At 36.7% G+C, this 11,302-nt stretch overlaps 1 protein-coding gene across 1 annotated transcript in view; it reads left to right on the top strand.

The window, feature by feature from the left end:
• Positions 1 to 1,559: 1,559 nt before the first annotated feature.
• The window catches only part of LOC127864893 (uncharacterized), a 95,525-nt gene continuing 85,782 nt past the window's right edge, over positions 1,560 to 11,302 (top strand). The window contains exons 1-2 of the mRNA XM_052404787.1: positions 1,560 to 1,803; positions 2,575 to 2,636. The gene's annotated coding sequence lies outside the window, so the exon portion shown is untranslated. The remainder of the gene's footprint in view (positions 1,804 to 2,574; positions 2,637 to 11,302) is intronic.

Genomic DNA, 11,302 nt, shown 5'->3' with positions numbered 1-11,302 from the left:
TCATTTTATGAGAATGGTCATTTCGCTTCTTTTTAAGAATTACAGGGAGAGCACAGCTGCTAGATTGACTTTTAAACATAGCACAGTAGTGTCCCCCAGCATAATAGTGCTTTCACGATAACGTTAACTTTTCTAATTTGGTTCTCTTAGATATTCATATAGATTTCTCTATTTGTGTATGTTCGGTCATTAAATTATTTACACTCCTCTGCATCATCTCGCTCTGATCAGTCACAATGAGATAACGAACATTGCGTGTCTTTAGTAAGTGGGTTGCTCTTGACAAGACTGTACGAATGCCCAGGGTGGTCTTGAGCTACGCTCGCAGTATATGAAATTGGACAATTTTCGTATAACAGCGCTCATATGCAAAGTACAACAGAACAAACTTAATATTCAGCATCGCTATGCGAGTCTTTCTTGACAATGCCAGGAATACTGCTGTGTATCTGGAATCTTTCTGCCTTTTTCTAGCCTGTTTTTTTTACAAATTATTTTTTTTGGACATGATCCATGATATCTTGGCATGTCCTTTTCAAACCCTTGCCCGGTTGATGCAGCTTTCTCTCTTCGTTCTTTCTTAGTTGGTTGGAACAGTCTGTCTTTCGAATGATTATTTGACAGTCGTTTTGGACCTTGCTGCCTTGGTAAGGAGTTTTGTTTCTCTTGTGTCTTTCAAGGCCAGTGATGGTTTTCAGCTCTTGAATATGGCTTGATCCCATGGCGCCAGTGATTGTTCCGGCCGCATCGTTCTGCACCTTGCTGACTCTGCCCCCCACCCCTTCACGTTGTGCCGATTATCTTTTAACATGAGCTTTAACCACAGCTTTGGCTCTACCTTCGACTTTCTCTGTCTTATGTTTCTAGGTGAGTTGTCTTGTCTTGTTGTCTGTCAAAATACACGGGAAGTTAACGGCCTGCAGCGTTTGTCCGAAAAGCTTAAGAATGGCCTTTAGTTATTTAGCATAATGGCGTATAATACGATTATACAAACAATTCAGAAACTTACAAACGCGGAGGAATGGCCTTAAGTTATTAAGCATATGGCGTATAATGCGATTATACAAACAATTCAGAAACTTACAAACACGGAGTTATCCATATTTGCGCCGTTAAACTATGTAATAACATAAAAATATGCTGTATTTTTACAGGAAATTGATTAAAAAATATATATTAACACAATATTGAATGAACATTAAATTTACATTATTCAACGATGATCCGTATGTTATGTTTTCGATACTGACATAAATGTGGACCGTTTCGTCAGGTCCGTGTGGAACGTTGTCCGTATCGTCCAACGTACAACAACAATCAAAATGGCGGGAAGATATGGCAAGTAAAAATACTTAGAAAGTAATTATCGAATAACAAGGTCAAAACGGATTAGATTATTACATCATTAACGCACTTTGTAGATCGATGTTTACTAAATTGAAAAACAACGACTATTGACGACAGTTTATTAAGATACTTATTAGGTAATTATTATTTGATATTTGTAAAGCAAAACATTGACATGAAGCATGCGTCTTCGTAGTATTGGCCCTCTTTAGGTTACAATATACTAAATCTTTTTGGAGTGCAATGCTATACTCTTTAAAAACCTGAACATCATTTATAAGAAGACACAATTCTCTGTGTGGGCACTTGCCATGACTTTATTTTAGAATGTTTCTTTGTGCATGTGGTAGGGAAAACATTGATGTTTAACAGAAATTCACTCATTTGCTTGAAGGTTAAAGACTACATGAGACTTTGACAGATGGCGGGAAACCCACATCCACTGGTACGAACCCGGTAAATTGATGGCTGTAAAACAGTGACCGCTGATTCGCATCGAGTTCTTTCTTGCAAAACGCATGACCCCCCTTTTTTATTGTCTAAATCATTGCGACTTGGAATGCTCTTTAAGAAAAGGTATGGTTATGGGGGTCTCTATGCGCAAAAGTTTGACTTTATTTTTTGTTGAAGTTATTGCTTTTACATTGAATTTGTGTAGGAAATCTTTTGGTATATTGTAACCTAAACTAGCTTTAGGTAAAAATGAAATATCATCTGCAAGTGCAAAATATGACTGGGAAAGCTGATTTTTGGTCATTTCTTAACAAAAGAGAAGAAAATAAGTGCCTTAAATGCATGAATTCAGATAATTTGACCTGGAATAGTTGTTTTTCAAGTTGACCCCCACCCTGATATAGCCAAATAAGGGCTAAATTGCTTTCCGACTTGAATTCAAAGGCATATTGGTTGACCGTGTAGCGTTAGTGTGCTACATGAAGTCAGAATTCAACGCCAGGAACTCCGTGATCCAGTAACGCAACAATAGCTAGTGCATAAAGCATGAACATTCAAACAGAGCCCCATTTCACCGACATGGAATGGCGGACATTTTTACAGTTTGGACAGTGCAGCAGACACTTAATTGAGGCAGCCTTCATATTTAGTGCAATCATGAACATAACAAGGTTTATTACTTCATATTATTCATAAAAATACACTAAAAATACTTAAGTGCATGTTTTTTGCCATTTTATATCTATTTTTTATTGGGAATTTTGACTTTTTCAGGTAGAGGAATGTCTGCAACTAAGCCGAGGGCCACTGGATAAGGGTTGTTGATGGTAAAACAGGTAATAATACTAAATTATTATCATGTACGCAAGCAAATAAGCATATTTATGATGCTTAAGGTGTGAAATACTGTCATAATCAGGTTTGTGGTCACTCAAACCCTTGCCGCCTTGCAATTCCCCGTGCAGTTTGTATGGATAGTTCCGCGTCCTGACACGTAAAGCTCGCGCTTTGTTGGCAGCAGAAGTTGGCACTTAACAGGTTTATCCTTGTTCCTAAGCATGTATGCAGTGCATCTGAGTTGATATGCTACTTGTAACCCTACAATTAGCTTGTGTTTGGTATTGTTTTCTCACAATATGCTTACAGTCATGGTCCCGGCTTGAAAGGATGTGGCGTCCGACTTAAACATAGGATTGTTGTAGCAAGTGTCCCCTTCATCATTTACCTTAGAGGGATCTTTTTGCCAAAATGTGGCACTTTCAGCAACCAGTTTAGTTTTTCATTTGGTACATGCTTCTCTCATTCAGTGATTTATGGGAAGTATTGACCTTATTTGCTTGTCTTTGCATACAAAGGTGACATGGATCAATGATATGTGTTGTGTTGAGAATTCTGCGGGAAGCTGTGTCCCCAGAAGATGTACTAGAAACCTCTTTCAGGAAGCCTGCATTGATCTGAGCTGCCTTTCTGCCCCTGTTACTTCATAGAACTTCATTTCTAAGCTTATAATGCTCTCCAACATATATGTATCTTGTTCATTTTAACCTTTCCTTCTAGTTTAAACCCCCAAAATGAGCATTTTTGTCTTTCGCTCAGTTATTAACGCCCATTTTGACCAGATTGCCACCATAAAAATAGTCAAAAGTACTTGTTTTGCGCCCAAAATATGAAATTTTGTATTCTCTTGAACCTCTGAATGACAGCTGGCAGAGCATATTGACCATCTGCTGCAGTTTAAAGGCACCCATGGCATTATATGCTAGAATATACCATTTGCGACTGGTAAATAAATGGGCTCCGAGCAACAAGGCGCTTTCAAGATTTCACACTTTTATAAGTGTGAAACAACAAGTTATAGGAAGCTTATTGATTTCTACACTTCAAAGTATCTTTGATCTCTCATTTTTGCTTATTTGTTGTTTGTCTTGGATGAAATTGGATATTTTTGCTGGGAAATTGACATTTTTGGGGGTATTTAAAAAAAAACACACACAAAAAAGACATTATCAAAATTGCTTAGAGTGAAAATATCTGACAAGTTCATTCTTTCCCCACCCCGCATAAGCCCCACGTGCCTGTCCATATGGTTTGTTTTGGTATTTTGTTGCAGATATTGAACACAACAGCTTTAACTCTTAAAGGGACATTTAAGCTTTAACAGCCCTTAAATCGCCTTCTTCGGACCGAAAACACCCGCATGTGAAAATGTGATCTAAAATGGCCAAATGGACAGATAATCCAGCCAAACTTAATATATTGGTGCAATATGAATAGGAAGATAATAATATGCAAGAAAAACACATTTCATGCAGAACATATTTTTCCTTTAGGTTACAATATACTAAATCTTTTTGGAGTGCAATGCTATACTCTTTAAAAACCTGAACATCATTTATAAGAAGACACAATTCTCTGTGTGGGCACTTGCCATGACTTTATTTTAGAATGTTTCTTTGTGCATGTGGTAGGGAAAACATTGATGTTTAACAGAAATTCACTCATTTGCTTGAAGGTTAAAGACTACATGAGACTTTGACAGATGGCGGGAAACCCACATCCACTGGTACGAACCCGGTAAATTGATGGCTGTAAAACAGTGACCGCTGATTCGCATCGAGTTCTTTCTTGCAAAACGCATGACCCCCCTTTTTTATTGTCTAAATCATTGCGACTTGGAATGCTCTTTAAGAAAAGGTATGGTTATGGGGGTCTCTATGCGCAAAAGTTTGACTTTATTTTTTGTTGAAGTTATTGCTTTTACATTGAATTTGTGTAGGAAATCTTTTGGTATATTGTAACCTTAATAGCGATGGGCACAAGGGAGGCAACTGCGTACGGCTCATTTATTACTGAACAATTCCTGCGCGAAATCTCGTTCATAAAAATAGTGCCGATAGGGGGTCGGAATTACGTCGTTTTTAAGGTGGTTTTCGATTGGATATGGTTAAAATAACCACTAATCATATAAGTTAATACATTTATGTTCGCGGGCAAAGCACTTTCGTTTCCACACAGTTGCGTTGAAGATTAAAAGAAAGCCTAAGAAAATTTCCTAGATCGAGAAAAATAGGTAAGATACATTGCCCAGTAGAAAAATTGCTTTTATTTTGAAGGTTAATCATTCTCCTTTCCATTCATGCCACTAATTGCTTTGCAAAATGCCGTAATTCTGCTGGTTGTTGCTAATGTATGGACCCACTATTGACCCATTTCATGAATGGCAAGATGGCCGCCGTTGTTGAAAATTCATACGACGTAAATATCAATTGTTCTTTTTTTGCTCTGTAAAGTTGCCTAAAAATGTGTTGTACGTGCTAAACATCATTGAAGGATATATTTATGCCGACATTATATCGTAATGGTAGATTTCATTCGTATATCTGTAAATAGACGTTTCGATAATACAAAATACAGACTTGCACTATTCGGACAGCAAGTATTTCGGATATTGCATTAATGATACAAGATACAAGAATCTTTATTTAACGTCGGATGTGAACAACAATTCGATACAGTCACTGTATTTTAGTTATATTATGTAGATATATTATTTCAATTATTCTTTTTGCAGACATATGTTTGATACTAATAAGTCAGAGTCTCAGGATTGGGAAGAGTTTGACTCGGAGTCTAACAGTGAGCGTTCGGAGTCTGACAGTGAACGGTCGGAGTCTAACAGTGAGCGTTCGGAGTCTCACAGTGAGCGTGTATCACCGCAGCCAGGTCAATTTACACAGGACCGGGCTGCAAAAGCTGAAAAGTTGAAGCTTCCGCATCAGGTACTAGATAAAAAATAATATGCAATTTTAACCAATAAATATTATTCTTAGTATATAAATGACATTTCAGCAGAATGACATTTTGAAACATAAACCCCATGTAATTTTATTTTATGGCAATGTATCGGTCATTTTGAAATACATTTATTATCAACATTAATTAATCATCATTATTGTAATTCACTAATGTTTAAGCATTTGAAATATATACTGTTATACTTTTAAGAAGTCAGATATCACAAAATGTAGTTTAAAAAGACAGATATCACATAATTGAGTTTAAGAAGACTGATATCACAAGATAAGGAAGAGCATTCTCTTTTTTTTAATTCTAAAGCTGTAGCCTAATCTAGTCTACAATCCCTCGGAAATTTTCATAAAAAGGCTACATCCTCTCAATTTTTTTCATTATATTCATGCACTTAACCCAAAAAAAGAAACTTACACCTGGAAATTACATTCCCCTATGACTAACAATGCGTGAGTTGTATCCCCAAATTTTGGGTTTCACACACTTTTTCCTATATAATATGAAGGCTAAGGCCCCTTCCCCCAACAGCCTTAAAAAAGCCTTGAATGGTAAAAACAATGAACCTTTAAGCTATTTTCCGTTTAAGAAAGTCCCTTCTTAAAGAAAATCCAGTTGAAGCAGAAAGTGTTGTCTCTGATAAGCCTGTGTGGACTAAACAGGCTAATATGGGATGACACTTTAGGCTCATGCATTAAGCCCCGTTTTCCCAGAGTGCAGCTCAAATGTTCATTTACATGTTACAGAGTACCGCAAGAAGCTGCTGTTTGTGAATGCGCCCCGATAAAGGAGATTGAGGCAAAGAAGCTGAAGGCAGCGGGGGGAAAAGAGAAGAAATCAGGAGGAAATCGCCATAGGCGATAACTGAATATAAGATTTTTTAAACCATTGGATAGGTTTGTTAGTCACCTATCTTAGGAAAAATACTTACAGATACATTGAAGTTCAAATAACTAGTGTTAGGTCTTATTTAAATAAGAAGAATTTTGGTTTTTGAACCTATTTAATGAAGCAAATGATTTTACTTTTGTTAAACATGTGTGGCAGTGAACTATTGTCTGCATGTTAACCTTATTTAAGTATTGGCTGTTGTTCTTGGGGTGTATTTATAATTTGAGGACTTATTTTACCTAATGGACAATTTATTTTAATTGAGTGAACAACATATAAAACTTGTCAAAACTATTGAAAGCCCCCATAAGAATTTCATTGTTTTGTAGTGACCACTATGTCTGCTCGTGACACTGTCGGTCTGACATGTGAGAGTGCAGTTGAAGTAAAATGATTCATCAATCATCACTTATGAAAAATTTCAATCTTTGGGATTAGTTTTTGTCTATATGCTACCTTTGACTGACAAAAAAACCAACATCAACAATGTTGTTTTTTTTTAATTTGAACAACTCGTCATCGTGATTGGGAGGCATGTGTCATTTTAATTCATCATTATGTAATGTCGGGTAATTGGACATTTCACAAGTATTTGTATATTGTGTATGCACAACAAATATAAATTGTGTCAACAAATTATGTGTTAGTTCACCATTAGTTATCATTGAAAATAAAACCTTAAAAAAGCTGCAGAGTTGTTGTTGATAGCAGTAAAGACAAAGGCTATTCACGCACATAAATATATATTTGTATGCCCCCTTATTTTGCCATAAACTGTGCAGTAAAAAGTGCAAAACCAATAAAAAATACGTGTTATTAATATGTTTTAATGTGTTTTATATCTAAAAAGGCATTCACATAGATAAAAATAACTTATAAATGGCCAAAATAGCTGGTTAAATGCAAATGTCAGTTGTTTGCTGGCAATGAACCAGATTTTTGGCAGAAAAAACAGCAGAAAAATTCACCTATTTTTTTACGTGTTTTAAAAAAATCATAAAAAATCTATTTTTCATCCTAATAAAAAAAGAAAGACATCATTATGTTTGTTTTAAGTAGTATAACATCAATGCCAAATATCATTCAAATATTCCCATTTAAAAAAAATCATTGCCTCTTGCTACTCTTAACCCATTTATGCCTGGCGTCCTGAAAAAAGGACATTGCAAACAGCGTAGACCCAGATGAGACGCCGCATCATGTGGCGTCTCATCTGGGTCTACGCTGTTTGCTTAAAGGAATTGTAGTAAGTATTATTCTAAATATAGAAATAAATATATCGTTGAGTGACCCGAATTGACGCTGCCCTAATTCGACGCATTTTTGTTTTGCCTCTGTTTGATACATAAGCGACATCCGTTGACGTCATACAATAGCACATAGTACACTTCACACAATTTACTATAGTTGTTGTTTGTTATGTGGAAAATAGCGGATTAAAAGGTAAGATATGGTTGATTGGTTTGCAATTGATGGATTTTTATGTATTTTACTTAATGCACATTTTTTGAACACTTTACACCCAATTGTCTTTGTAAAAAGACCGTGGGATAATGCATCGGTTTCGTCTGCAAAAGTTCATTATTTCATTCATAAGTCATGTGACTGCCATTTGACAAAACATCGTATAAATAGATTAATTTTCACTATGAAAAAGGTGAAATCCGGATATGTTTTTTGGTTATGCTGTAATACAATTTTAACTACATGTAGCAAGTGTTTATGTTGGTAATTGCATATTATATTTAGTACTTATTTTCATTTACTTAATTATAATTGTAGGTTCCACAAAAGAACTTTAGGTTATATTCACCTTCTTCCATAAAAACAGCTTATTACAAGGGGTTGATGAGAAGGCCCCCTATTAGGCCACTGCCAGAAAGTATGGCATCCCAAAATTAAAAACCTTATAGAGGGATTTCAGGAAAGGGAGATTTTTACCCTAACACCGTCACGTCCGCCATATTAGAGGCAGTCTTGCAATTTTCAAAGCGTTGTTTTGTTGTCGATAAACAAATACAAATAAAGAGAGTTATATGTTGCGTTAAAATATGTAAATGATGGCAAAATCGAAAGAAAATATGCAGAAATCGATTGCTTACAAAGATGGACTGACTAATGATGAAAAACAGCGATATGAAGGGAAATTATCGATTGTCGGTGGACTTGATCCGTACGAAGAAAAATTGAGTTGGACACAAGATGTTAATGTGTTGCCGACAATAGCGTATCCAGACATAGTGAATTATTTATTATTCACACCAAGCCCATACACCAAGGATGATTTAAAAGCTTACAAGTCTTTAGAGGCTTACAACCAGTTTGTGTGCGGATGGGTCCGTGATAAAGTCGGGATTGTACATGGACAGCATGTGATTGTAATGGCAAAGGTATTTATTGTTTTGAACTTACAATCTTAATTTCTACATTTTTCAAAATAAACTTTCTTTCATGTCAATAATGACTCTTTGTTGGTGATTTAAGCATTTGCTGAAGTGCCACAGTAGTCTGCTTGGAAAAGTGTTGATCGATGACTGCCTTTAAACTTTACACACACAAAAACATTCTGACACGTTTATGCCCTGAATGGTCTAACATCCTTCTTGGTTACATGATTGGGCATGGATATTCTTTCCAAACGTGCATAATATCACGGCGATGTACTCAAAATTATTAGCTTCTTATTAACTATATCGCTATATTATAATATGTACATGAATGTGTTGTAAATTCCAGGTTCTCCACTCACAGAGAATGCGGGAGAAGCCTTTAAGACCCTGGATTATCGCCACTAAAGACGGGAACATTGTTTCTTGCCACTGCAACTGCATGGCTGGACTGGGCGAGGCACGTACACATGTGGCGTCACTTCTATTCGCCATTGAAGCTACAGTTAAAGTATGTGACGCGAAAACTGTGACCGAGTCTAAGGCTTACTGGCTTTTGCCATCAGATTGCAAGTCTGTGTCATATCAGGAGGTGAGGGACATTGACTTTGTGTCAGCAAAAACAGCAAAGAAGCAGTTAGATCAAAAACTAGAATCTTTGTGTGCCTCAACATCAGAGGCCCCACTCAAAAAGTCAAGAAATGTGCCTGAAGCTTTTGCCGAACAATTGAGCAAATTAAACTCTAAACCAGCCATATTATCACTTGTTCCCCCCTTTGCCCAGAAGTATGTGCCAAAGTCAGACACTGATGATTTCCCTACAGTGTTGACCGAACTTAAAAACGAAAAAGTAATTGGAGCGTGTTATACGGATGTTTTGCATGCTTGTGCCAACATTGAAATAAAGTGTTCTACCCAACAAGCCGGAAATGTGGAAGAACAAACCAAAAAACAGGCGAATTCAGTTATGTGGCATCGTTTTAGGGCAGGGCGGGTTACAGCGTCAAACGCAAAAGCTGTTGTAAAGACCAATAAATCTGACCCTTCGCAAAGCCTGGTGAAATCGATATGCTACCCAGACTCAAATGGCTTTACCTCTTTGGCGACAAAATGGGGGCGCGACAATGAAAAACGGGCACGAGATGTGTTTATGAATGAAATAGGACCAGTTCATGATAACAGCATGATAACGGACAGTGGTCTTGTGATTAGTCAGACACACCCATTTATTGGGGCATCGCCAGACGGCGTATTCACGTGTGATTGTTGCGGGGCTGCGTGCATTGAAATCAAATGCCCATACAGTATACGCAGTGAGGAACTCAATAGTGAGACATGTGATTTCTTAAAAGAGACAGATGGACAACTTCATTTAGACAAAAATCATCAGTACTATTACCAGATCCAGACGCAGATGGGTGTGACTCGCATGGAAAGGTGCTTTTTTGTTGTGTGGACGGAGAGAAACTGTCACATAGAAGCAGTGATGTTTGACGAGGGTTTGTGGCAGACTATTTGTGAAGAAACAGAAAAATTCTTTAAATCGGCAATACTGCCAGAATTAGTTGGGAAGTTTTACACGACATTACCAGGATCTGTCTTAAAGTCAGTTGATGTGAACAAGAAAGTAGTGACTGACAGTCTAAATTGTTACCCCACCAATGTGAGTGATGAAACTTTATACTGTCTTTGTAGTCAGGTGGAACACGGTGAGATGATAGCGTGTGATAACACTGAATGTAAAATTGAATGGTTTCACTACAGGTGTGTTAAAATAGAGAAACCACCAAAGGGCAAATGGTACTGCCCTGACTGTCGCAGATTACCGGCATTCAAAAGGAAGCGGATTGTGTAATAAGTTGTAACCTACTGTAGGAGGAGTATGGCATTTAAACTTTAAGTGATTTTGTAAGAAAAGTTCATGTGTAAATATTTGTAAATGCTGTTTTGTATATATTTTGTATATATAATATTACTGTTCAGTTGTCGATTAAAAAAATTCAATAACTATGAGGGAAATTAAAACACATTCAATTAGAAGGGTTTAACTTGATGTACTTTATTAAAACCATAACTGTTTTGCTCATTACCTGTATATCATTGTATATTTTGTAAATGTTTTGTATATATTGTAAGCTTTCAAGATTAATAAAATGTACATATATTGTATACAACACTGATGATCTAATGAGACGCGGACGCGTTCTGAGCAAACTGGGCTTTATGCATGTACTTAAAGTGTCGTCTCAGATCAGACTGTTCAGTCTGCACAGGCTTATTCGCGAAGGCCTTTTTCTAATTTATGACAGTTGCTGTTAAAATGAAGTCTCTTCTTAGCAAACATCCAATTGAGGAAGACAGTGTCATCCCTTATTCGCCAGTGCAGACTGCACAGGCTAATCTGGGGCGACACTACG

This window comes from Dreissena polymorpha, chromosome 1 (genome assembly GCF_020536995.1).
Source record: "Dreissena polymorpha isolate Duluth1 chromosome 1, UMN_Dpol_1.0, whole genome shotgun sequence".
Taxonomy (NCBI): domain Eukaryota; kingdom Metazoa; phylum Mollusca; class Bivalvia; order Myida; family Dreissenidae; genus Dreissena; species Dreissena polymorpha.
Note: the sequence above shows the minus strand (reverse complement) of the source record. Positions and strands in the feature narration are given on the sequence as shown.